Source organism: Mauremys mutica, unplaced genomic scaffold, assembly GCF_020497125.1.
Source record: "Mauremys mutica isolate MM-2020 ecotype Southern unplaced genomic scaffold, ASM2049712v1 Super-Scaffold_100098, whole genome shotgun sequence".
Taxonomy (NCBI): Eukaryota; Metazoa; Chordata; order Testudines; family Geoemydidae; genus Mauremys; species Mauremys mutica.
Genome location: NW_025423265.1, coordinates 447,062 through 473,787, shown reverse-complemented (window position 1 = coordinate 473,787; position 26,726 = coordinate 447,062). Strand labels below are relative to the sequence as shown.

General features: G+C 48.6%; 1 pseudogene; it reads right to left on the bottom strand.

The window, feature by feature from the left end:
* The window catches only part of LOC123358858, a 35,390-nt pseudogene extending 8,901 nt beyond the window's left edge, over nucleotides 1-26,489 (bottom strand).
* Nucleotides 26,490-26,726: the final 237 nt, after the last annotated feature.

Genomic DNA, 26,726 nt, shown 5'->3' with positions numbered 1-26,726 from the left:
TAACGAGAGGGCATGATCTAAGTATACGGTATATGAATGGTTCAGAGAAAGTGGATTGGGAACTTCTATTCTCCCTGTCTCATAACCCAATAACAAGAGGACATTCAATGAAACTGAAAGGTGCCAAATTCAAAACTGGTAAAAGGAAACGCTTCTTCACACAATGTACAATCAGAATGTGGAACTCACTGCCACATGAAGTTGTGGGAATAAATAACTTTGAATTTTGCTATGAGGGGCTGGAACTTATATGGACGTCAAGAATATCAGAATTACACTAGCATATAATAAAAAATGGGAAGAGATGTAAAACCTCAGGCTTCAAGTTTCAAACAAATCTCTGACAAATCTCCCTAATCCTATTAGGGATTAGAATGAATTCCTGTAGGGGCAGATTCTCCCACATCTGCCTACACCAGGGTTTACTGCCCCTTCCCCTGAAGTATCTGGTGCTATTGTAGACAGGTTACTGGACTAGATGGACCTTGGGCCCCCTACCTAGAAGCCGCTGCCAGAGGGTTGTGCTGGTCACTTTCGGGAGCCGCCCGAGGTAAGCGCTGACCCCCTGATCTCCTCCTGCACCCCAACCCCTTGCCTCAGCCTACAGTCTGCACCCTGCACCCAAATTCCCTCCCAGAGCCTGCATCCCACACCCCCTCCTGAACCCCAGTCTGCTGGAAGTGTGTGAGGATGAGGGAGAATGAGCGACAGAGGGAGGGGGGATAGAGTAAGAAGGGGGTGGGGCTTTGGAGAAGGGGCATGACAGGGCCGTTGTCTCAGGGAAGGAGCCGGGAGCGAGGCAAGGGTCTTTCAGTTTGCGCGATTAGACAGTTGGCAACCCTACCAGGCAGGCAGGTGGAAACCCTGGCCATGCTGGAAGAGCATGCCCAGCAGCGCAGCAGGCAGCTCGCTGGGCACCAGCCAGCGCAGGCGCAGCACCGCCCAAATGTCAGGCGGACCGTGTCCGCATGGGCATTGCTTGTGCATGCGTGCCCATTGACTGGTCTGCCCTGGGGCCTGGAATTGCTGTCAGCGGACCTGAGTGCACACGTGTTTTTGGAGGCCCTTTGGTAGGTAAGCACTATATCTTTAAAGCTGCATGTTGTCAGAGGGTCTGATTTTCTGAATGGCCTCACTTTGATGGGCATAATTTTGCATTTACAATTATTTTTGGGTGCAATTCGTACTGCTTATATGTCTTCTGATTCATAGCTATAATGAACCACAGTCAAATGAAGACAGATACCTAATTCCTTCAGCATCAAAAGCATGATTGTGATTGGAACAACAGAGACTTGGTGGGAGAACTCACATGACTGGAGTACTGTCATAGATGGATATAAACTGTTCAGGAAGGAGAGGCAGGGCAGAAAAGGTGGGGGAGTTGCATTGTATGTAAGAGAGCAGTATGACTGCTCAGAGCTCCAGTATGAAACTGCAGAAAAACCTGAGAGTCTCTGGATTAAGTTTAGAAGTGTGAGCAACAAGGGTGATGTTGTGGTGGGAGTCTGCTATAGACCACCAGACCAGGGGGATGAGGTGGACGAGACTTTCTTCCAGCAACTAATTGAAGTTACTAGATCACAGGCCCTGGTTCTCGTGGGAGACTTCAGTCACCCTGATAACTGCTGGGAGAGCAATACAGGTGCACAGACAATCCAGGAAGTTTTTGGAAAGTGTAGGGGACAATTTCCTGGTGCAAGTTGCTGGAGGAACCAACTAGGGGCAGAGCTCTTCTTGACCTGCTGCTCACAAACCAGGAAGAATTAGTAGGGGAAGCAAAAGTGGATGGGAACCTGGGAGGCAGTGACCATGAGATGGTCGAGTTCAGGATCCTGACACAAGGAAAAAAGGAGAGCAGCACAATATGGACCCTGGACTTCAGAAAAGCAGACTTTGACTCCCTCAGGGAGCTGATGAGCAGGATCCCCTGGGAGAATAACATGAGGGGGAAAGGAGTCCAGGAGAGCTGGCTGTATTTTAAAGAACCCTTATTGAGGTTGCAGGAACAAACCATCCCGATGTGTAGAAAGAACAGTAAATATGGCAGGTGACCAGCTTGGCTTAACAGTGAAATCCTTGCTGATCTTAAACACAAAAAAGAAGCTTACAAGAAGTGGAAGATTGGACAAATGATCAAGGAGGAGTATAAAAATATTGTTCAGGCATGCAGGAGTGAAATCAGGAAGGCCAAATCACACTTGGAGTTGCAGTTAGCAAGGGATGTTAAGAGTAACAAGAAGGGTTTCTTCAGGTATGTTAGCAACAAGAAGAAAGTCAAGGAACGTGTGGGCCCCTTACTGAATGAGGGAGGCAACCTAGTGACAGGAAAAAGCTCATGTACTCAAGGCTTTTTTTGCCTCTGTCTTCACGAACAAGGTCAGCTCCCAGACTGCGGCACTGGGCAGCACAGCATGGGGAGAAGGTGACCAGCCCTCTGTGGAGAAAGAAGTGGTTCAGGCCTATTTAGAACAGCTGGATGAGCACAAGTCCATGGGGCCAGATGCGCTGCATCCAAGGGTGCTAATGGAATTGGCGGATGTGATTGCAGAGCCATTGGCCATTATCTTTGAAAACTCATGGCAATCGGGGGAGGTCCCTGATGACTGGAAAAAGGCTAATGTAGTGCCCATCTTTAAAAAAGGGAAGAAGGAGGATCCGGGGAACTACAGGCCAGTCAGCCTCACCTCAGTCCCTGGAAAAATCATGGAGCAGGTCCTCAAGGAATCAATTCTGAAGCTCTTAGAGGTAGGGTGACCATATATTTTATAGGGACAGACCTGATATTTGGGGTATTTTCTTCTATAGGCGCCTATTACCCCCCACCCCCGTCCTGATTTTTCATACTTGCTGTCTGGTCACCCTTCTTAGAGAAGAGGAAAGTGATCAGGAACAGTCAGCATGCATTCACCAAGGGCAAGTCATGCCTGACTAACCTAATTGCCTTCTATGATGAGATAACCGGCTCTGTGGATGAGGGGAAAGCAGTGGATGTGTTATTCATTGACTTTAGCAAAGCTTTTGATACGGTCTGCCACAGTATTCTTGGCAGCAAGTTAAAGAAGTATGGGCTGGATGAATGGACTATAAGGTGGATAGAAAGCTGGCTAGATCGTCAGGCTCAACAGTGATCAATGGCTCCATGTCTAGTTGACAGCTGGTATCAAGTGGAGTGCCCAAAGGGTCGGTCCTGGGGCCGATTTTGTTCAATGTCTTCATTAATGATCTGAAGGATGGTGTGGACTGCACTCTCAGCAAGTTTGCAGATGACACTAAACTGAGAGGAGTGGCAGATACGCTGGAGGTTAGGGATAGGATACAGAGGGACCTAGACAAATTAGAGGATTGGGCCAAAAGAAATATGATGAGGTTCAACAAGGACAAGTGCAGAGTCCTGCACTTAGGACGGAAGAATCCCATGCACTGCTACAGACTAGGGACCAAAAGGCTAGGCAGCAAGTTCTGCAGAAAAGGACCTAGGGGTTACAGTGGACAAGAAGCTGGATATGAGTCAACAGTGTGCCCTTGTTGCCAAGAAGGCTAACGGCATTTTGGGCTGTATAAGTAGGGGCATTGCCAGCAGATTGAGGGATGTGATGATTCCCCTCTATTCGACATTGGTGAGGCCTCATCTGGAGTACTGTGTCCAGTTTTGGGCCCCACATTACAAGAAGGATGTGGAAAAATTGTAAAGAGTCCAGCGGAGGGCAACAAAAATGATTAGGGGGCTGGAGCACATGACTTATGAAGAGAGGCTGAGGGAACTGGGATTGTTTAGTCTGCAGAAGAGAAGAATGAGGGGGGATTTGATAGCTGCTTTCAACTACCTAAAAGGGGGTTCCAAAGAGGATGGATCTAGACTGTTCTCAGTGGTACCAGATGACAGAACAAGGAGCAATGGTCTCAAGTTGCAGTGGGGGAGGTCTAGGTTGGATATTAGGAAAAACTTTTTCACTAGTAGGGTGGTGAAGCACTGGAATGGGTTACCTAGAGAGGTGGTGGAATCTCTATCCTTAGAGGTTTTTAAGATCAGGCTTGACAAAGCCCTGGCTGGGATGATTTAGTTGGGGATTGGTCCTGCTTTGAGCAGGGGGTTGGACTAGATACCTCCTGAGGTCCCTTCCAACCCTGATATTCTACGATTCTATGTGCCCCCCCACTTCAGCTGTGACAATGTAAGAAGCTGTGCCACTAGAGAGAATAATCTCTCTCTCACACACACATGGCGTGCATGCACACAGCCAATTTATTAGTTTGCAGGTCAAAGCAGGACAAAGCTGGAGATGGGCAACAGCTCACCATGACCATTCTCAATGATCCCAAGTTCTGCCCACTCTGCCTAGGTTATAGATATGTGTGAGTAACAGTACAAATCATAACAACAACGCCTGGATAGCACTTTCCCCTGCACCTCTCAAAGATCTTTACAAAGGTGAGTGAAAATCTCTCTTCTCCATCATAGATGGGGAAACAATTTGCCCACATGAGTCAACAGCAGAGCCAAGTAGAGAATTCGGGTCTCCTGTCTGTTGTTCTATCCAGGCTGGCTCAAAGCATGTCATATATAGCTATCAAAAGTAGGCCACTTGATTTACAGCTTCTACTTTGCGTTATGTTGAGGTGGAATAACATAGTGACAATTTTGGGCTCCCCCCAAGCAAAAAATCTTACTCTTATTTTTAGAAATCATGAGGCTTTGATGTGAGCGAGGATAATTTAATATTTAAGATTATCAAGGGGCTAAAATAATCAAAATCCGTGTCTAACATGTCTTGTCAGTTAACTAGGATCAGTCTGAGAGCCACAGAGATGCCAGAGTCATGCTGACTGGAATGTCTCATCACTATAACAAAAGGATGAAGGTGAAGGAGGAAAGGCGGATGAGGGGATAGGAGTAAGGGGCACCTCCAAGAGTAATCTCATGGATGCTCCCCAGATCCTAGCTCTATATGAAGAGTTAATTGCTTCTTAGGGGTTACCTTCTTCTGCATCTTCTCCAGCAGCTTGCTCTTGGCTCGCACCTCCTCTTGGATAGAGTCATAGACATTGAGCAGGACCCAGTCACTGCTGTCCTCATCAATTTTCTGCAGCGCTGCCACCAGCTGCTTCTTCCGTTCATCTGCATATTTTTTCCGATGTTTGTGCTTTTCCTTCAGGTCCTTGTTTTTGGCCTGTTCTCCTCCAACCACCTGTTGTTCCAGCATGTGCAGCCTGGAAGAGTTGGACACATTTCTTAGATCTGTAGCATAAAGGAACATCTGCACATATGCAAATAATACACTTCCATGGCAACTGCCTAGAGACATTTTAAAAGATACAATAAACAGACAGTGATTTCTGTTGAAGTGAGTATTCAGATTTGTTGATTTAAGAGGTGAGTGACGATGGGGAGCCTCTGTTTTAAGATTTACTTTGTGTTATGATGTTCACCAAAGCATGAGCTCAGTGTATGTATCTTTACATACATCCTGAATGTATTCACCATTAGGTATATCTAGAAATCTTGACATTTATGAAGTAAAAGATTTTTTTAAAAATTAACATCCTAATCCTTATTCTTTGTTTTGAAACCTGCTGTTTAGCCCCAAGATTGATATAGCAGGGGCTGCCATTAGGATACAGAGCATCCCAAAATCATTTGTAATTTATTTTCAGTGGGTGGGCTTAGGCAGATGTAGTAAAGGGAGCAATTTCCATACGCAGGGGCTGCCACATCAAAGGCTTGGTCTCTTGCTGACCTCAGGTCAACAGTGAAGCCCCTGAAAGGCAGGGAAATATCTGCCATGACGATAAGACAAATGCCCTTCTGTGAATCACACAACAAATTGATGTCCATGCATCAAGAGGGAATATGTACCTGCACTGAATTACTGAATATTTTGTGCACAGGAGGAAAAAAACCTGTTCCCCTAACAACCCTCCAACAGGTCATTTAAGGTGATTGCCCCCTTGGGAATGTTAATATTTTTACTACAATCCCTTGCCTATGCTGAGGATTTCAGACATTGGTTGCCAGCCCCTCGTGTAATTGCATTGGTGTAGAGAGTGTAAAACTGCTCTGAGTCACTATTCACACTGGTGGAGCTTATCCTGGTTGAACCTGGCGTAAGCTGTACCTTATGGCCATGCACTTTTTCTACACAGGGGTTTGCACTGCTGCTGCTATATCAGAGGCTGGCCAATGGGGGCCAATAAGGAGAGACTGCCAGAGTAGACATGACCTGCAATGATACTATCCTCTTAACTGTCTTTTCTTCCATCAGAGCATGCAAACCCATTCCTAAAGAACTCAGGTTTCCTCAAGAGGAAACTGGCTCTTTCTGCTCCACTGGACCTCCTGTCTCAATAGCTTGAGTTTGATATGAAACAATTTAGCCCTCAGCAGCTTTTGTTTAATGCACAATTGAATCCTGCTTTGCTAAACAGTAGCAGATAGTCTGCAGACATCCTGAGCTGTAAAGTCTTTTCAAGGAGGCTTTGAAAATCCCATCTCCAAGGAACCCTGCCTTGCCTGATATGCAAAGAACTTTGATGTTTAACAATGTAATTGTAGGAGTGCGTTTCCTTTCCTTGTGTGTTAAGCAAACTAAGTTCTGCAAGGGAGTGTTGAGATTTGACACAATCAATCAGAATAATTTCTTTGGAGCTGTCTCAGCCTGTCATAAATGAAGGGGGGGGCGTAGCTCCCTTTGATAGACACCCAGCCACCCAGTTAGCTGTAAAATCCCTCTTGGTAGCTGTTCTCTGCTTGCTTTACCTGTAAAGGGTTAACAAGCCCACAGGTAAAAGAAAAGGAGTGGGCACCCAACCAAAAGAGCCAATGGGAAGGCTAGAACTTTTTAAAATGGGAAAGAAACTTTCCCTTCATCTGTTGTTCTCCAGAGAAGCAGGGGCAGAGCGGTAATGCTATAAGCAGGAATGCTGTGTAAGTTTTGAACCAGGTATGAAAAATTAGCTTCCATATCTAGAAGGAATCATTTGGATAGGGAACATTTCGATGAATGTGATCAGGTTTATTCTTTATTCTGGCTTGTGGATCTCCTCTGTGCTAACCCCAGATGCTTTTGTTTGCTTTTGTTGTAACCTTTAAGCTGAACCCCCAAGAAAGCTATTTTGGGTGCTTAATTTTTTGAATTGCTCTTTTAAAATCTAGCAAAAGCCTAAGTTGCAGATGTATTTTCTTTCTTTTTGTTTTTAATAAAACTTACCTTTTTAAGAACAAGATTGGATTTTGTGTGTCCCTAAGAGGTTTGTACATGTTGTTTGATTACCTGGTAGCAACAGCTAATTTCCTTTGTTTTCTTTCTCAGCTCTTCCCCGGAGGGCTTGAGGGTACCCCACAGGGAGGATTTCCCACGTGCTCCTTCCTGGGTTCCAAGGGTTTTTTTTGCATTTGGGTGGTGGCAGCGTTTACCAAGTCAAGGTCAGAGAGAAGCTGTAACCTTGGGAATTTAATACAAGCCTGGAGTGGCAAGTATTAATTTGTAAAGTCCTTGCGGGCCCCCACTTCCTGCACTCGGAGTGGCAGAATGGGGATTCAGCCTTGACGCAGCCTAACAGCCGAATAGCTTATAATTTACAAATTGCACTGCCTTGTATATTTTAATAGCCTGTTTGAGCCTAAGAGATGCCCAACAGAGAAATGTGCAGCAGAGAAGCCCTTGGGAAACCTTCTGGAGAAGCAATTACAGCACAAGGCCATTTTCAGAATGAAGCAGCATTCAACACTTGAGAGGTTAAAATAAGGGCACACAATTGACTCAAAAAACAGTGGAACCCACGAAGAGTGAATCAGGATATAGTGAAACTCCACTAGTGGGGAACTGACAGCAAGTCCCACATTGTTTCAATGTCATTCTGCTTAAAGGGACTGTCCAGTCAGGCCCTCTCCAGGGCAGAGTAACAACTGTGCCATTTTCACACTAGTTTGGACTCAAGATGGGCCAAAAGTTGAACCTTGAATCTGAAGCTCTTCATACTCCAAGGGTCAACTTTGGGTTCAAGGCTCTGAACCTTGTTCCACAGCAGATCCAGGCCAGAAGGGACCGATTTGCCAGTTCTCGTTCAGATGTGGTTCTTGCAAGAACAGCTGATTTCCATTTTCACTGTTTTGGGGCAAATATTTTACAGTAACAATAACCAACATATTTTTCAAGGTGAGTTTTATCACAGCAGACTGACAGCCCTAAAGAGGAAAGTCTCATTTGTCGAGCTACACTATGGGCAGCAACAAGGCAAGATTCCTCCACACCTCACCCCACCACCGGGGCTCCAATGCCCTGGAGGAACCCCCTCTGGGATTGAAAAAGGAGTTGTCTCCATGGTCTGTTCAGTTCCAAACAGCAAGTAGATAGAAATGCATTAGTTTAAGACAGGCCTACCAACAGCCCCAAAAAAGGAAAGACTTCAGAGTTAGGCAGCATTTGATCTGGTAACCCAGAAGCAAAACACTTGCTGTCCCATTTGCAATCTCTTCAAATGGCCTGTTCCCCAATATTTCACTGTTATAATTTCTGTATTTTGGCAACATCTAATGTCAGATCTGCTGGGTCTTCATGTTTGAACAAGACTGGAACTTCCTTGTGGAGCAGGAGACACATCATCTTCTGTTCTGTACACATTAAACACACTGTCCGAACTTAATAATAATAATACAGTGCAATAGTCTGGTTGTTTCTGCCCATGCACCTCACATGCAATGCACAGAAGGCACTCTGCCGGATCAGAGGCACAGTTACTGACCTGGCAAGTACTTGCTGTTGGTCCACAGCCACTGGAAGCTCCTCAGCAGCAACGGCCACTTCTGCTCCAGGACTCTCTCTGGTCACACTCCCGACGTACTGGGCTATCTGAGGCTCTGCTGTGTCCTGAGGGCAAAAGGCAACTAAAGACAGCTGTTCTGAAAACATGCAGCATGTGACACACAATGAAGCAGGAAACTGTCTCACTCTGGGGCTGCTCGTGGACCAAAGAGGAAGGAATGTCATTTTGCTGCTTCCCCCTGCAGCACAAGCCACCGAAATTGTCACATTACCCTTAAGGATATGGTACTGCTTGGAGTGAAGTTTTGGCATTGGGAAAGCTAAATTTCCCCTTGCATTTTCAATTGGCTGTGGGATTCTTTTTCATTTCCTGCCCTAGTAGTGTTGCTGTGCACTGTTAAACAGCTGCCACATTCCACCCCAGAAGCAGCTGCACTGTGGCTAGATAAATACGCTCTTTTATTGAGTATCCATGAACCTCACAGACACAGGGAACAGGCAGCTAGATTTGTTCCATTTGTCTGATAAAGAGCACTGGCTGATGGGTACCTTGGTGGACACCTGTTCTGTTTCTGTGACGGCGACAACAGGGCCTGGAGACAAAGGTGCCTGGTCAGGGAGAGTTTCAACCCTCAGGACAGCATCTGGAGAATACAAGAAAAAATACCCAGAACTCTTAGCTACAAGCTCTCCACCACTAGAGCATCACTCTATGAAAATATCACCCAAAATTTGCATCGACCACATCTGCGAGCAGAACAGCTGCCAATTGCCACCCCACCCTGTTTGGGGAAAACCATGGGAGACCCAGAGAGCATCCTGCATGAATACAGTAGTTTTCACAATGGATGGTAAAACTTTGGAGGTTCACATGAGAATGCTCAGCCTGTCTCTGAGGGTGGGGGCTTACGGTCAAAGAAAAATCACCATTTTGTATTAGAAAATGCCTGAGCCAACCACTGAGAACACAGGTAATAGAACTACTATGGATTATCAGCTCTTTGGGGCACAGACCATCTTTCTGGTATGTGTTTGTTCAGTAACTAGCTCAACTGGCTCCTAGGCAGCACTGCAAAACAAATAAGGATGGCTGGCAGCAAGTCACAATTGTCTCAGGAATCCCCAAACTTTGCCTAGTTGACAGGCCATATTGGCTACTCACCAGGCATTGAAGGGGCACACCTAATTCACATAGAGTGGATAAGTTTGAAACTATCACCCTTGTACCGTGCATAGAAGTGTGGCTTGTGCCAAGCCAATTGGCTTAAGGTACAGCAATGCATGATGGGACCTGTCATCTCTGCAGTTCAAATCTTTCATTCAAGCTAAGTGCTGTTGTGGCCCAAGCTGCAAAGTTCTATTGTCTGCAGTTGCTAGTCCCCCGGTCTACATCCTCCCTGCTCTATGGTTCCCCCAAGAACTAGCACTTCTCTAAATCTTCCCCGTTCCCACCTGCTTCCTTCCTGAGATTTTCCTCCAGAGTGGACAGCTTGCGGTCGTAGGAAGTCCGCATGGTATTGATGTCCTCCTCAAGTCGGGCGCGGGACTCTTGCTCGGCTTCATAGTCTGCCTTCAGCCGGGCCAGCTTCGCCTCATACTCCTGAAAGGCACAAGGGCACTGTGGACAGCCTGGCGTGGCACATCTCAGTGGTCTACTCGTGACCATCCCCACCCATTCTGGGCTGCTCGTCACTTCCCTAGCAATATACTAAATACAGAGCTGTATTCACAGCCATTTTCCACTCTACGATTTAAATGAACACAGTGGCTGCTCAAAGGTGATTGGCACTTCTCCATTTATTCACAGGACAGGAATAGCTGATGCAACAATGATGCCAGCATGCCTCAACCCTGCCCTGGAGGGATCGCCTTTAAAAATGAGAGGGGAGTTCACGCCCTCTAGCACTTTCAACTCTGATCTCTCTGCCCAGTCTGCCAAGAAGGAGTCCAGTCAGTGCTGATTCTGGAGGTGGATTATGAATTTGAACACCTGCATGTTAGGAAATGGACTAATATCCCAACCTGGATTATCAGCCATCAGGAAATGTACAGATGGCATTAAAAACTTGACTGTCAATAAGACAGAGTAATCAGTGTATGTGTGTGTGTGTGTACTAGTTATCCCTCTCTCCAGCATATATCCAGGCTACGTGAGATGTTTCAATGCATAATCTGAATTTTCTGATCCTTTCTGATGGTGGATTATGTGAATCTTGACCCACACAGACAAGCTTGGACAAATCCAAAATTGCAATTAAATGGGAATTTTCCAGGCTAGATAAGAGCTGATTCATAGGAAATCTAGAATTTAGGCTTCTGTATATTTGAAATTGGTCATTATGATTTTTGGGGACAAATGAGGCAGCCTTGTGTCATACAAACCACATCCTAAATGCTATCAGATTGGAACAAATTTTTGACCCTCCCAATATGGCCAAATTAGAGCCATCAACAGAAAAGACGGTTACTCACCTTTGTAACTGTTGTTCTTCGAGATGTGTTGCTCATATCCATTCCAATTAGGTGTGCGTGCGACGCATGCACGTTCGTCGGAAGATTTTTACCCTAGCAATACTCGGTGGGTCGGCTGGGCGCCCCCTGGAATGACCTGCTCAGTCGATCCGCCAGAGTGTTCCGAACCCCCGGGAGAAAGGACGCTACCAGGCCTATCGAGTGGGCTATGCAAAAGTCCCAGAGTCTGATGGTCTCCTGACAAAGGGGGGAAGATCAAGTCCCTCCCTGTTTGTTAATATAGTACATGGCCGTTGTGTTGTCCGTAAACACTGAGACACTGCAGCCTTGTAAATGTTGCAGGAACGCCTGGCACGCTAGGCGGACTGCTCTCAGTTCTCGGACATTTATGTGCAGGGTCAGCTCCTGAGATGACCAGAGGCCTTGTGTACGAAGGCTCCTGAGGTGCGCGCCCCAGCCGAGAGAAGATGCGTCCGTCGTCAGGGACACTGAGGGCTGAGGCGGATGGAACGGTAGCCCTGCACACACCAGGGAGGGAGTCAGCCACCAGTCTAAAGAGCCTAGAGTGCTCGGGGGAATGGTGACTATTGTGTCTATTGAGTCCCTGCTCGGGCGGTATACCGAGTTGAGCCAAGTTTGTAACGGACGCAGGCGGAGCTTGGCGTGCTTGATTACGAACGTGCATGCAGCCATGTGACCCAAGAGACCGAGACAAGTGCGAACCGAGGTCGTCGGGAAATTCTGCAGACCGCGGATGATTGTTGCCATTGCTTGAAACCGCGGCTGTGGTAAGCAGGCCCTGGCGAGATTGGAGTCTAGGGTTGCTCCTATGAAGTCTAACCTCTGTGTGGGAACCAGAGAGGACTTCTCTATATTGATCACCAGGCCTAGACGAGTGAATAGGTCCCTGACGATGCCCACATGCTGGCCGACTTGTGTCTCGGAGGTCCCCCAGAGGAGCCAATCGTTCAGATACGGAAACACGTGTATCCGACGTCGGCGGAGATATGCGGCGACCACGGCCATGCACTTCGTGAATACCCTTGGGGCTGTGGAAAGGCCGAAGGGCAGAACTGTGAACTGGAAGTGCTGATGGTCGGCTATGAAGCGGAGGTACCTCCTGTGCGGAGGAAAAATGATGATATGAAAATATGCGTCCTTCATATCGAGGGTGGCATACCAATCTCCAGGATCCAAGGACGGGATAATGGTCCCCAGGGATACCATACGGAACTTCAACTTTACCATAAACTGCTTGAGTCCTCGCAGGTCTAGGATGGGTCTGAGACCACCCTTTGACTTGGGGATCAGGAAATAACGGGAGTAAAACCCCTTGCCCTTTTCATTCTTTGGCACCTCCTCTATAGCTCCCATGGCGAGGAGCGACCGCACCTCTTGCAAGAGGAATTGCTCGTGAGAGGGGTCCCTGAAGAGGGACGGGGTGGGAGGGTGGGGCTGAAACAAATTGGAGGTGGTATCCATATTCCACCGTGCGTAGGACCCAGAGGTCCGAGGTTAACTGGGACCACGCCGGGAGGAAGTAGGAGAGATGGTTGGAGAAGGGAGGAGAAGGATCCTGGCCTGTACTTGGTACGCCGTCCTTGGGCGCACCTTCAAAAGTTAGATTTTGGTCCCGCTGGTGGTTTCGAGGGACCTTGATTTTGGCCCCTTTGGGGTCCTGATTGGCGTCTACGCCCACCTCGGCCGTGCCGCCTGTCAAAGTCCTGCCTGTTTCTAGGCACAAAATATGAACGGGGAGGTTGGGGGCGGAAGGGTCTGCATTGGGTCACTGGCGTGTGCATGCCTAGCGAACGTATTATGACCCTATTGTCTTTCAGGCTTTGCAGCCTAGGGTCAGTCTTCTCCGAGAAGAGGCCTTTACCATCGAACGGCAAGTCCTGGATGGTGTACTGCAACTCGGGTGGGAGGTTGGAAACGTGAAGCCATGAGATACGCCTCATGGCAACACCTGAGGCCAGAGTCCTGGCTGCTGAGTCGGCTGCATCGAGCAAGGCTTGGAGGGAAGTTCTGGCACCTTTTTTCCTTCCTCCAAGAAGGCCGCGAACTCCTGGCGGGAATCCTGAGGGAGTAGTTCCATAAATCTCCCCACCTCCGCCCATGTGTTGTAATTATAGCGGCTGAGGAGGGCTTGTTGATTCGCCACCCAGAGCTGTAAGGCGCCCACTGAGTACACCTTACGGCCGAGCAGGTCCATTCGCCTAGCCTCCTTCAATTTTGGGGCTGCCGCCTGCTGGCCATGGCGTTCCCTCTCATTAACTGATTGAACGACCAGTGAGCATGGAGGAGGATGGACATATAAATACTCGTACCCCCTAGAGGGCACCATATATTTACGCTCGACTCCCCTGGCCGTAGGTGGGATGGAGGCCGGCGATTGCCATATATTGTCTGCATTGGCTTGGATGGTACGAATAAACGGTAGGGCCACTCTGGTGGGAGCATCAGCCGACAGAATGCTCACCACCGGGTCCTCAACCTCTGGGACCTCCTCTACCTGGAGGTTCATGTTGAGTGCTACCCTCCTGAGGAGGTTCTGGTGGGCCCTCAGGTCGATTGGAGGAGGGCCCGAGGAAGATGACCCTGCCACCGCCTCATCTGGAGAAGAGGAAGAGGAGACACCTGGGATGAGAGGGTCCTGCATGGCCTCTTGCTCCTGAGCAACCTCCTGCTCCAGTGGGACTGGGGAGTCTGGTGGGTGGACTGGAGCTTCCTCCGTACCAGCGGGAGGCGGACGGCTGATTGTCGCCTCTGGCACCCGGTGCTCTGATGGTGCCGAGCGGGACGGGACTACTGGTGCCCCTTGGGCCTGGTGGTACGCCCAAGGCGTCCAGAAGGACCATAGGTGTGGGCCTAGGTCCTGGGCCTGTGCCTCTTGGAAGACCCCGGTGGGCACATCAGACTCACGGTCCTGCGCATAATAGCTGTCCGCGCGGGATGACTCTGAAGTGTGCCTGGAAGGCCATGGAGGAGCGGAGAGGCCCTGAGCAGAGTCCATGTCTCTAGCTGGCCCAGCTCTACTTGGCACCAGATACCGGTACCGGGAGGCATACCGGTACCGGGAATGAGATCGGGACCTGCGACCGGAACGGTGCCGGGATGTCGACCACGATCTCGAGGCTCGGTGTCTGGAGCGGCTACGGGAGTCACGGTGCCTGGAGCGTGCCGAGAATATCGGGCCGGCGACCGGGATGCCGACTGGAGCCGCGAGTGCGACTGGTACCGCAGAGGAGAACGGTGCCGGGACTGTGAGCGGCGACGGGAGCGGAAGCGCCGTCGGGACCTGGAACGTCTGCGGGACCATGATCTAGAACGGTGCCGGTCTGCTGTGCCAACAGAGGGTGGCCGAATCAAGGCTGGCTTGCCTATAGACTGTATTGCCCGCACCGGCGGTGCCGGGGGCGGAGGCAGCATCGACTCTGTCATCAAAATCAGATCCCTCGCCGTTGAGAACGTCTCCGGCGTGGACGGGATATTAAGCTCTACCACAGGTCTAGCCGGGGAGCTGACAGGCACCAGACTCGATGGCCCTTGTGGGACCGGAATCGACGGTGCAGACGTCGTCGGTGCCGTGGCGGGTGTCGGCGCCGGGCGGTCCGACTTGGATGAGCTCTCTGGCTGCGGTGCAGGTGGCACGGAAGCAGCAGGAGTCTTAGACTTTCTCAACCTCGGGGAGAGGGAGTGGCGTCGAGCCGGCCTTGGTGCCAGCGATGGGTGGTGCTGAGGAGCCTTGGCCGTACCGGCACGGTCCGGTGCCAAGGAGGTGCTTCTGTTCGAAGAGTGACCAGCGCTCGGTGCTGAAGGCTGAGGCGTGAGAGCCGCCTCCATGAGGAGCTGCTTTAGCCTAATGTCCCGCTCCTTTTTTGTTCTTGGCTTAAAAGCCTTGCAAATGTGGCACTTAGCTATCAGGTGCGACTCCCCAAGGCACTTCAGACAGGAGTCGTGTGGGTCTCCTGTCGGCATGGACCTGCGGCAGGCCAAGCACGGTTTGAAACCTGGTGAACCGGGCATGGGCCCCGACACCGGATGCGGGGAAGGGGCTATTCCCCAAACCCCTCTTAACTAATATTATACTAAATATACTATAAAGTAATAAACTAAAGTGAATTATATAAAAAGTTTTTAACTATATACACAACAAGGAACAAGAGAACTACGAGTAGCTAGGGAAGTGGAGGTCAGCTAAGCCGCGCTCCACTGTTCCAACGACCGAAACGGGCGGTAAGAAGGAACTGAGGGACGGATGGGTCGGCAGGGGTATGTATCCAGTGCCATAGCGGCGCCACTCCAGGGGGTGCCCAGCTGACCCACCGAGTGTTGCTAGGGTAAAAATCTTCCGACGAACGTGCACGCGGCGCGCGCACACCTAACTGGAATCGATATGAGCAAGCACTCAAAGAAGAACCGAAAGGTTCTATATCTCATTAATGATCACCTAAGCAACCAGCAGCACTGACGTCACTGGGAGTTTAGTCTAACTAAGAAGCAAGTAGGAGGCTCAGGATTTGGCTCAATAGTTGGTCAGATCAGATTCACTGAACCCCTTGCTGACAGGAGATTCCACACTAGAATAGCAGGGAGTGCTGAAAGCTAAGGCACTTCTACAATGCAAATTGACCCAAGCTGGGAACCCAGTTCCATCCCATCTCCAAAGCAATATGAAACAATGTTGGGAAACGGTGGTATTGTAACATGGTCTCCAACAACACAGGTTTTGTCTATGGTACAAGACCAAAGATTGAGGTGCGTGGGGAGAGGTGTACCAAGAAGGTCACACAGTACCCCCTTGCACTACAGTTGTGCTGAGGATTGTAAAGGTGGACAACCCCCAGCAGGAAGTAACTTGGGGGTCACGCTCCCTGGCTTACTTCTCTGATCAGCTGCTTCTCTGCCTCGACATCTGGCTGGGGTTCAGGTAGGAGAGCTGGCTTCACTTCCAGCTGAGCAGTCTCAGCAGGTAACAGACCTAAGGAAAGGAGAAAGATTACTCACACATACAACAGAGGACTGTCCACAGATCATTTGGCAACTAACCAACAGAAAGAGGCTAACAGATGATAGGGAATGTGTCAGCCTAGACCAGGGGTCTCAAACTCAAATGACCACGAGGGCCACATGAGGATTAGTACATTGGCCCGAGGGCTGCATTACTGACACCTCCCCCACTGCTGTCCTCGGCCCCGCCCCCACTCCACCCCTTCCATGAGGCCCCGCCTCTGCCTCACCTCTTCCCACCCCTTCCCTGGCTCCATTCCAACCCCTTCTCCGAAATCCCACTCCAACTCCGCCCCCTCCCTGCCCCCAGGGAGTGCAGGAGGGGTGTGGGGTGTGGCAGGGGCTCAGGGCAGGGGATCGGGGTGCAGGAGGGGTGCGGCAGGGGGCTCAGGACAGTGGGTTAGGGTGCAGGAGGGGTGTGGCAGGGGATCAGGGCAGGGGATCGAGGTGCAGGAGGGGTGCGGCAGGGGGCTCAGGGCAGTGGGTCGGGTGCACGGTGCAGCAGGAGGCTCAGGGCAGTGGGTTGGGGTGCAGGAGGGGTGTGGCAAGGGGCTCAGGGTGTGGCAAGGGGCTCAGGGCAGGGGGTTCGACTGCAGGAGGGGCTCGGGGAGTGGGCTCTGGCCCGGCACGCACCAGGGGGGCAGGGCAGGCTCCTTGCCTGCCTGCCCTGCCCCCATGCTGCTCCGCTCCGGGAAGCGGCTGGAATGTGCGGGAGCAAGGGCCAGGAATGGGGAACTGCAGCCAATGGGGGCTGCTGGGGGCGGTGCCTGAAGCAACATCAACCCCCCCCCCGCACCTCTCTTCCCCCACATTCCTTCCGCTTCCCGGAGCGGCGTGGGGGCCGGGCCGGCCGGCAGGGGGCCGAACCCGCCCCCCCGTGCACGTCGGGCGGGAGCCGCTCTAGCGAAACACCGAGGGGGCCGGGGGGGGGCTGCGAGGACCTCGCGGGCTGCAGAAAATAACCTTGGGGCCGCATGCGGCCCACGGGCTGCATGTTTGAGACCTCTGGCCTAGACATTCCTTTAAATTGTGCTAATAGGATACAGTCCACACTGATAGAGAATGCTCTGTGCTGGGGCTGCACCTGAGAGAAAGTCACTGCTGTGTGGAAGGACAGAGTTTTAAACAGCTTGGTTCCAGGTATGTAAAAAGCTGAAGATAATTCTAGTCTAGTCTAGATATTATTACTATTATTTTCCAGGATGTAACTGAGGGCTACAATGGTATGATCTTTGCCTGTGGCCAGACTGGCAGTGGGAAGTAGTTTACCGCGTAGGACACTCTAAACCCTTCAACACAGAAAGACATTGTTCCCTGGACACTGGATCACATTTCTGAGAGCAGTACAGGTCTGCAGTGATGTGAAAGGGTTATGGCAGTAAATGCAAGAGTGAGAGATGCTTGGAATACAGTGCTAATTGGAGTCTTCCTGTCCCTGGTTTTCATCTAGCTATTCACTCAGGGCGGGGGATCATTCTCACCCCCATTTTACAGATGAGGATATTGAGGCACACAAATGTTATGCAACTTGCCCTAGGTCAGACAGAGCTGAGAACAGAACCTAAGAGTCTTGATGCCTAGTCCTCTGCTCTAACGGCTGGAGAATGCTGCCTCTTCACCCAAGCCTAAAGCTACAGGATGCAGGCAAGATGTCTGGTTAAATGGAGCAGTGATCTTGTGAACTTGTGCTTCTCAAGCTTCATAGCCCCTATGCAGCTCCCTTCCCTTACTTATCCTCAGAGAGAAAAGGCAGGAGTACCACTTAATGTGGCCACCTAACATAACCTCAGGCCCAGGAGGGGAGGATCAACAGTAGGGCGGCAAAGCGGGCATGGACATTGCCTGCTCTCTTGAAGGTTGGTGCTGGCTGGGGCAGGGGAAGGAAGAAAGGCCATAGAGTCTTAGCCCCTACATGAAAGGCTGCTCCTATCCAGGAGTATGGAGGATGGGTCCTAGAGGCTGCTCCCCTCCCTAAAGTCTCCCCCCATCTGAAAACAGACTGCTCCCATCCTACCCCTCCCCCTCCCACCCAACTCAAAGGCCAAAGCTGCTGGTGCTGGGCTGAAGAGAGCCTTCCCCAATAGGCAGAAGGGAGGTCGGGGAGAAATGCCAATGTGCACTCTGTATATTTAAGGTGTAATTTTCTGGCCAATGATAAAGCAACTCTGGAGCAGTTCAAGGGCATCATACCTGACAAGTTATTTGTGTTCATCTGTTCAGCCAAAATGGCCTTCAGCTTCCTGATCTCCTCCTGATACTCCCTCAGCAGAGCATCTTTGGGATCCTCATTGATACGGGGCTTGTTCTTGATGTTCTTTGCCCGGTTGGCGTAGCGCAAAGTGCTGAGGCTCTCGTCGTAGTTGTTATCAGCAGGAGACAGGCAGGCCACCATGAGGGTCTTGGTGTTTCCTCCAAGGGAGTCCTGCAGCAACCGGGTCAGCTTTGAGTCTCGATAGGGGATGTGTTTGCACCTGCCATCTACCAGGGCTGAGATGACATTGCCCAGAGCTGAGAGAGAGAGAGATTAATTTTGGTGGCTTCTTTGAGACGCTCCCCTGTGGCTCCGGTTTTGGACTGCCTCTCGCTTCCAGCCAGATCCACCAGGTTGAGTTTTGCAGCCCTCAGGTGATCCTGCCCTCTCTCATCTGCAAGAAAACAATGTGGGATTGGGTTCTTTTAAGAAGAAGCAACTTCACCAGACAAGGACCAGGCCTTTTGCCCTTAGGCATTACATATCAATTTGGGCCCTAGACTTCGTATGCACATAGGCCCCGATTCAGAAGAGCACATATACTCATGCATAACTTCTAACACAGGCTTGAGTCCCATTGAAATCATGTGCTTACCTATTTTGCTGAATCAGGGCCTTGGTTCCCAGAATACACAGCAAAACTTCTTGAACCGCTTTAGATTCTGATCCCGTGAGCACTCTCACCTCCCATAGGCTTTAATGGAAGATGAGGATACACAGAATTTTGCAGAAGACACTCAGCACCGTGCAGGATTGGGACTCTTACCTTGTACAGGTTCTTTCATACAAACTATGTCCCCCAGGATGTTTCATGGAGTTAAATGATCAATGCCAGGCAGGGAGAGAGAAGTTAAAGGGGTGGAGATAAGGGAGAATGGAAATGAGAGTCAAGAGTCAATGGGGTAGGAATTCAGCATGGCTGGAAGAAACACATGGGCAGTACAAGCAGCAGAGGATGTGAATGGCCAGAGAGGAGGATCCGCTCAAGTGGACTACCGGAAAAGGCTTGGGGGAACCAAGAAGCCTGGAAGCAATGTTTAGTTCAATTTCCAGCCTACAGCTTCTCTCTAGGCCTGAATCAAAGCTGCCTCAGTGTATGGTGATGCTCATAGGGCTGCCTGTGGTGTGCACAGACACAGGAAGTGCCCCTCACCAGGGAAACAAGCACTATCAAGACGTCACCATGTGGGTTCCTGGCATCCCAAGGGGGGCTGCAAACACTCTCCAAGGTTCAAGTTTCACTGCTTAGAAGCTGGTGAAATGACTCAGCAGGAGGAGAGACGTGCACTGTCAAAGTCTGCTCCTCCTCAACGGACAATGGAAAGTATAAGCAGAAAACAAGAAAACTCCCCAGATTGGGATTCAGCCCAGTCCCTTGAGCCTGGGTGCGGAGCCTGACCTTCCTAAAAGGATTCTGCCCCCTTTGCCTCCTAAGCAACTAATTTACAGCTCTCCCCCTGAGTACCACTGCATGAGGAAGCCAAGAGCTAAGCTGAAGTTAACACCTTGTTTACCAGGGACCAGGAAGTGACCCTCCCCTCTGTAACATTTCCTTCCTACCTTTCACCCCACAATAATGCTAAGTGTAATGGGCTCAGGAAGGAATTCCTCCCCCCACGCCCATGTATTCTGTATTTTTTTTTTTTTTGGAGGGGAGGGATCACCTTCCTCTAAAGCTTCAGCAGCAATGTCCATAGCTAGAGGTGGGATAGTGGACAGGGTGGGCCAGGACTCTGAGGTGACTGTGATGTTGCACTCCATATGATTTTATGAAAATATGCTAATGAGTGTGAATATAATGTAGCTGGAATATGCTTCATGTAAAAGGTCTCTTGTAAGTATCATTACAAAGCTTATAATCTACTGAGTGTGGTCATCCAGTTTGTATAAATGTATCATTCTTGTATCTGAAACTAGAAATATGAAACATAACTCTGAGGTCCTATTGTAAGTATGCAAAGTGTGGGCCATTAATGGTGGTTTGGAATCTGATGGCTCCCATCAACTAGAACAATTGGTTGTAAATAGCTCTGCTTACTTGCAAGCCTTCCTGTGAGTCAGGCCAGGAACAATGAAGGCTTGGGGTCTCCCAAGACATGTGACCATGTCACCTGGTACCGGAATCCATCTTAAACCTGATGCTTTTCCATTTAGAAGGATGGCTGGGGACCCAAAGAGACAAAAGATTCCTGCCTTGTGCCAAAGCTATATAAGGGGGGTGGAACAGAACAAAGGGGCTGCAGTCATGAGAAATTCCTTAGCTACCACCTAAGCTGGAACAAGAACTGTACCAGGGGAAAGGATTGGGCCCAGACTAGACAGGAGTCTAGTCTGTGAAAGAAGCTTATTGGAACATCTCTGAGTGTGAGATTTATCTGTAAGCAGTTTCTTAATGTCTTAGGCTTAGACTTGCGTGTTTTTGTTTTATTTTGTTTGGTAACTTACTTTGTTCTGTCTGTTATTACTTGGAACCACTTAAATCCTACTTTTTCTATTTAAAAGAATCACTTTTGCTTATAAATTAACCCAGAGTAAGTAAGTAATTCCTGGGGGAGCAAACAGCTGAGCATATCTCTCTATCAGTGTAATAGAGGGTGGACAATTTATGAATTTACCCTGTATAAGCTTTATACAGAGTAAAATGGATTTAGGATCCCAATGGGAGCTCGATGTATGGGTGCTAGAGACAGAAGCACGTCTTAAGCTGTTTTCAGTTAAGTCTGCAGCTATTTGGAGGACTTGGTTCAGACCTGGGTCTGTGTTTGCAGGAGGCTAGTGTGTCTGGCTCAACAAGACAGCGTACTGAAGTCCCAAGCTGGCAGGGAAAACGGGTTCAGAGGAAGTCTCAGCACATCAGGTGGGGTCTCAGGGGGAGTCTCTGTGACCGAACCTGTCATGGTGGCGAAATCAAGCAGGATCTGTGCACAGCTGATTGATTTGAAATGCTGGTAGTGATTTTAAGTGAGTTTTAAATGTGCTGGCTGGAGAACAAAGTGGTTATCAGTTTGTTATTTTCTGTTTGCTTATTTTGGGTAAGGGAAATAGGGACAGAAAAGTCGGCAAAAATAAGTAGAGTGAAGATCAAAAGAAGCTGAAACTGCACAAGTTGCAAATTGCCCAGAAAGTCTGAACACTGGGCACTGGGCAAGTCTCTGTTAATTAAGAAGCCCCTGAGCTGAGTGGGTCTCTCTCACTTAATCATTATCCTGCCATTGTGGGGCCTCAGGCACTGGTGCAGCTCAGTCCCGTGTAATCTACACCTGTGGCATAGAACAGGCTAGTCTCCTGTGGGCTGTAATAATTTGGTGTAATTTCAGATGATGGGTTTAGTGTGCTGGTGCCAAGTGGTGTTGAGGGCCTGTGATATACAGGTCAGAGTAGATGATCTGGTGATCTTTTCTGGCCTTAAACTCTAGGACTATCCTCATGACTGAGAAAAGCTGCAAGCAGTTCCCTGCAGAACCTATCAGCTTTGCTGCCAGTCTGGCCAGGGGGATTTCTCTCCAATGTGAGCCACTCCTTCCCCATCCAGGGCACGGGAATGCTGCCCACCCCTGCTAACTAGGGACTGAAGGATAAAGGTGCAGGGTGAAAACCTGGCCCCAAAGACTTCAGTGGGCCAGAATTTCACCCCAGAACTCCAATGTGCTCGGATTCATTCGGGGTGTATTGAACCATTTGACTCTCAGCACCTCCATAAATTACCCCACTCTCGGGAGCATACAGAGCACTCTGAGCCAGAAGGAAGGTGTTTTTAAAGGTACACATTTGTCTCTTTTTCAAGTAACTCACTAGGTGGAAAACAACTGTCTTAGTCCCTCCCTAAGCCCCATTCTGCCAGTCAGCATCTGAGGTGCTAGATAAGTAGCAAATAATCATTCAATGAACTAAGGAAAATAAAACAAAAGGAGGGTGATTCTCCAGTGAATAAAAAGTAGGCTAGGAAGTCAGACTTTGCAAACTCTACCTATGGTAGATAATGTAGCCCCTATTATCACAGTATCTCAGCACCTCATGATTTTTCATGGATTCATTCTCACCACCATGAAGCTGAGCAGGGTTAGTATCCCACTGTACAGATGGGGAACTGTGGTCCAGAGAGACTAAATGACCTGTCCAAGGCCACATAAGAAGTCTGTGACGGAGCAGACAATTGAATCCAGGTCTCCCATGTGCCAGGTTACCACCTAAGTGCTGGATCATCCTTCATTTCAAACATCCCTTTCCCTGCTATTCCCAGCCATCACAAACCCAGGTTTAAGAGTAAAACTGGCCACAAGCCACTAGAACAGCATGAGGCTGACAATGGAGTGCATCAAGGGTTCGACAGGGTCAGCACTACTGTGATGGCCCCATCAATATCTGCAAAATCTAAACTTTCATTTCAAAAAATTAGTCTCTAGCCATTAAGGCTGTGAAGAAAACCAGAAAGCCAGTAAGTCCCTCGGCCTGCGCCGCTTCCAGCAGCTCCCATTGGCCTGCAGTGGCAAACCGTGGCCAGTGGGAGCCGCAATTGGCCGGACCTGCTGACAGGACAGGTAAACAAACTGGCCCGGCCCTCCAGGGGCTTTTCCTACACAAGCGGCGACCCCAGTTTGAGAAACACTGGACTAATGGGAAGGGACCTGTGTATTTCATAAATCTGCAGCCACAGAATCTACTATTTGCTGCATATTTTCACTCTGGAATCTAAACGTGCATTAAAAAGTCTTTGTAGATCTCATGGTTGTGAAGGGAATCTTAAAAATATGAACTATAAGTAAGTGATGCTGTGTTTCTTCCCAAGACTGCAGACAGTTTGATCTTCCCCATTCATCTTAATGGGGGTCCAATCTGAAACCTAAAGATGACAGTTTAAATATCAACTTTGTTAACTATTTGACTGACGGTCATTTAAGTAGAAACATCCAGCTAATGTGCTTATTCCACAATCCCAAATTTGCTCCTACACCTCCCCAATTGCCCCAAACTCAGACTGTCCAATATACAGCTGCCAAAATATCATATTTCACCCTCCTCTCTCCTCCATCTTCTACTATGCTGCTCTGGATCGCCAATAACAAATCTTGAGGCATAAAAACTGAAAACATGAGCAAAGTGTAAAACAAATGTAATTTAATTTCAAAATAAATAGCAGAGGCCACTATACTGTTTGGATTATGACTGTCGTGTTAAAGCCAGTAAAAACATCCAATCTCAAATGTAAATGAAACGGATGCAGAATTTCCAGTCTGCTGCACTACAGCACTGCAAAATCCAGAGACACTGAAACAGAATTTAGGCCCAGCTTGCCATGGAATGCAGGGGGCTTCCCTAATAAGTTAATTAAATGACAAGCCATTCTCACCCTGTTAGTTTGGGCTGCAAAAACAGAGGTACCACTTTTTGAAAGCCTCTAAACAAGACAAATAATTCCAACTTAGACTGCAACCCCAGCCCTATCTGGAACACGAGAGGAGAGTAAGCATTTACTTTTGATTCTTAGGCTAATGTCAGGATTTGAGGGTCCCATATTATAGAAGTTGGTGAAGCAGGATCTGGTTCAGCAAATCAAGGCACGGTTAACACCCACGTGATAGCTAATTGGGTTATTCTGAGGGTCACTCCTCATTCCCCCATTTTCAGTAAATGTTTGGTGAGTAAATTCTCTATACATGGAAATGAGGGACTATCAGCAGCATCTGCAATTACAGTTGGAAGACATTGTGCAAATTTCCCATGAATGGAGAACAGATGAAGGAAATAAAACCAGACTATTAGCACTCAGCAGAGGCCAAGGACTGAATGGAGCATGGGAGACTGAACTCCTCTCTCACTCCTAAAGGTGGCCCTTCAGGTGTGTCAGGTTGAGACACACTGGCATGGTGATATCTAGGGGCAACTTGCCCTGTTTCTAGCCATACTTTATTGAGTAAAGAAAGTCCAGTGGCTAGAAGCCGAAGTCAGGAAAATCCAAACCGGAAATAAAATGCACCTTTTTTGGACAGTGAAAGTAATTCGCCACTGGATTAGACTACCTAGGGATTCTCTTTCCCTGGGATCTTTTAACTGAGATTAGGTATCTGTCTAAAAGATATGCTGTAGTTCAATCAAAAGTTCGTAGGTTCAGTGCAGGAAGAACTGGGTGAAGTTCTCTGGCCAGTGTTAAGCAGGAGGTCAGACTAGTTAGAGGTGTGCATGCGTACTGCAGTGGAGCACTCATAAGGACAAAACATCTCGAAGAACTCAAGTTACAGAAAGGTAAGTAACCTCTCCTTCTCCATGTCCAGTGAAGGCAGGACAAGAAATAATTAGATTAATCTGCAGCAAAGGAGATTAGATTAGATATTAGGAAAAACTTTCTAACTATAAGGATAGTTAAGTACTGGAGCAGGCTTCCAAGGCAGATTGTGGAATCCCCATCATGGGAGCTTTTTAAGAACAGGTTGGACAAACACCTGTCAGGGACAGTCTAGGTTTTTTTGGTCTTGCCTCAGGACAGGGGGCTGGACTTGATGACCTCTCCAGGTCCTGTCCAACTCTACATTTCTATGATTCTGATTCTATGAGAATAATGGCCCCTTCCAGCTTTAAAATCTATGAATTCCAAGTGCAAGTGTGGCCTTCAGGCACCGGGGCTGTCAGTCCAGCAGCTCTCAACAGCATCAAATAAGGATTTTAGAAGAAAAACAGAGGGAAATATGCTCCCAAACAATGTGTAGGACACTTGTCCCCCTCCCTCCACAGGTGAGCAAGGGAAAAGACATTTAAAAAATACTCAGTCACTTTGCATTGTAGTGAATGTTGGTGCCAAGGCACAGCTCTCATTCTAGACCTAAAATCATTCAAGACTAGAACTGGGAAAATTTTCAGCAAATAGTACAGTCACTGAAAAATGCATTTTTCAAGGGCTCTGAAACCGTTTGCAAATGTTGGTCAAATTTAACAAATTGTTTTGGCCAAAAAAACCAGACAACAACATTTTTGAAAAGGTCAAAATACCTTAGAAAAAATCAAAACAAAACATTTTGAAAATGTCCATTTGAACAGACATTCAAAACATTTAATTTGGACCCACATGGAATGTTTTCAGTTTTTGTTTTGGTGAAAAAAACTCAAAAAAACCATTCAGTTTCATTTAGAAACAAACCGATTTTTTCCCCACAGATACTGTGGTTCAGCAATAGAACAGAAAAATCAACGATTTGCTCAGCTGTATTCAAGCACCAGTTTTTATTCTGGGATTATCCACCAGATTGCACAGGCTGGTTCTATGCTCAGTCTCCCAAAGGCCTGACCCAGGAATCTGGCACCTACCTACAGCATAGATCTCCATGTTGATGGTGAAGATGGAGTGGGAGCGGGAAGAATCCTTGTTCATCAGGGTGTAGCCCACTGCTCGGTTTCTCCAACCCGTCTCCATGATGCGCTCGCACTGGGCCACGCTGTGCACGGTGTGCAGGGAGAGTCCTTTCACATACACCCCCTTCTCTGGGTGCTCCTTCAGCTGCAAGCAGGAAGAGCCCAACACAATGATCAGAACGGTCCCTTCTGGCCTTAAAATCTATGGATCCATGAACACAGGTTACAGTAGGACCACTAGACTCTGAAACACTACAGACCACTCTGGAAACTTTCCAGGAGCCCGAGGACTGCACACGCTTTGCATATGAAAAGAGGAAAAAGCAGTTATGTGCATAATGGGACACTACAGCAAAAATCTCATTGCCAGCTACAGAACAGCACTCCGAAGCAACTCCTGAGGGGTGCTGTGCACCTGCTGAGCACCCACATCTCCCACCAACTTGGAGGTTGCACCGTGCTCAGTAGGTGCTCAATAATTAGGCTTTGCCCCACCCCACTACACAGCTGTAATGTAGCAGGCAACTGTATTTGGCTGTAACCAGGAAACAGACTATATGCAACAGGAACTAAAGTCAAGAGTTTGTTGCTTAGCTCAGGCATCTCCAGTGTCACATGGTGCCCTGCTCCCCTACTCTGAGCTGCCCCATAGCTGCGTCTTCAACTTCAAACATTAAGAAGATATGTCAAGGTTTTCATCTGCCATAGCAAATGGCTCGTGTCTCTGGTTATAGGGAGTTGACTACATCAAGTGTTTGAGGGCTTGTCTTCACTACCGTGCTGCAGCGGTGCTGATGTAGCACATCTGGTAAAGATGAATTACGTTGACAGGAGAGTACTTTCCCATCAACGAAATTACTCCACCACAATGAGAGGCAGAAGCTATG